This window comes from Myodes glareolus, chromosome 2 (genome assembly GCF_982192425.1).
Source record: "Myodes glareolus chromosome 2, mMyoGla1.1, whole genome shotgun sequence".
NCBI lineage: Eukaryota > Metazoa > Chordata > Mammalia > Rodentia > Cricetidae > Myodes > Myodes glareolus.
Genome location: NC_142027.1, coordinates 31,562,089 through 31,563,440, shown reverse-complemented (window position 1 = coordinate 31,563,440; position 1,352 = coordinate 31,562,089). Strand labels below are relative to the sequence as shown.

At 35.7% G+C, this 1,352-nt stretch overlaps 1 non-coding gene across 1 annotated transcript; it reads right to left on the bottom strand.

Annotated features, from left to right (window-relative positions):
- Positions 1-235: 235 nt before the first annotated feature.
- On the bottom strand, positions 236-339 carry LOC125393008 (U6 spliceosomal RNA). The gene has a single exon (XR_007229673.3). It is a non-coding gene; the product is annotated as a U6 spliceosomal RNA (small nuclear RNA).
- Between the last annotated feature and the right edge of the window lie 1,013 nt (positions 340-1,352).

Sequence of the window (1,352 nt, the reverse complement as noted above, 5' to 3'; positions counted from 1 at the left end):
TCCATCTCCATCTCTTCTGATTGATTTTAGTTTGAAGTCAATTTTGTTTGAAATTAGAATGGCTACACCTGCTTGTTTCTTAGGTCCATTTGCTTGAAAAATCTTTTCCCAACCCTTTACTCTGAGTAGATGTCTGTCTTTGTGGTTGAGGTGTGTTTCTTGTAAACAGCAGAATGTTGGATCCTGTTTTCGTATCCAATCTCTTAGTCTTTGCCTTTTTATAGGTGAATTGAGTAAAAATATGTAACGCTTCACGAATTTGCTTGTCATCCTTGCGCAGGGGCCATGCTAATCTTCTCTGTATCTTTCCAATTTTAGTATATGTGCTGCCGAAGATGCCGAAAAGATGTACTTTTGAGAATGCCACACTTAGATACAATGTAACGTAATCATCTACCCCATTTCTTCCCAGCAATTCTTTTCTTATCAGCATCTTTGTGGCATCACAACATCATTTCTCTTTTTTTGATAATTCAATATTTTCATTTATTGCTGTCATGTGGACACGAGAGGGCGAACTGGAGCATGGTAAACCTAGCTGTGGCCACATCAAGAATGATCATTTTCCATCATCAATTCTTCAAAGCCAATAGCTTCACCCCACTTCTGCTGAAATTTTGGCTGAATCATCTTTTTTGGAGCCCTATAGCTGCTATGTTAATGAGTGTTATATCCATGTTATGTTCTGCAATCATCACCATCCAACTTTTGTTTTGTTTATTGCCATACTTACATCAGTAACAATATTAAGTCTTAAACCATTTTAATCATCACAAAGCATCTATCCTATAAATACTCCAAGAACATCTAGTCATCTAGCCACACCTGAGGAAAGCATTTTTGATATATTAATTGTTTCTCACCATATATTTGCAAGCCATATTTTCATACTCAACACACACACACACACACACACACACTCACACTCACACATAAAATAGACTAATTTCTATCATTAAGGATCTGTATTATCTCACCTTTTCACCATGTCAATCCACTTTGTTGCTTTTTCTCCATTGTCATGTCTTCAGTAGACAGGGCTTGGGATCGAAAGTATGGTATTCAGAATTATCAAATATATTTATATTTTATTCACTGAAAAAATATTGTCCAAATATTTAAAAATAATATTACTCAATCCTACATAGTTTTACTAGTTAAATGTTAAACCACTGCAGTTTAAATAGGATTGGTTTTATTGCTACCAGGAAATTCTAGACTCAGAATCTTTATACAAAAATCTAAGAAATCTATCCAGTCGTCTCTGGTGACCTCATTATCCTCTCCATATGTGTCTGAGGTGAAGGATGATTTGTCAATCACTGTCCTGAAGGACCCGGTTAGGCTCACTG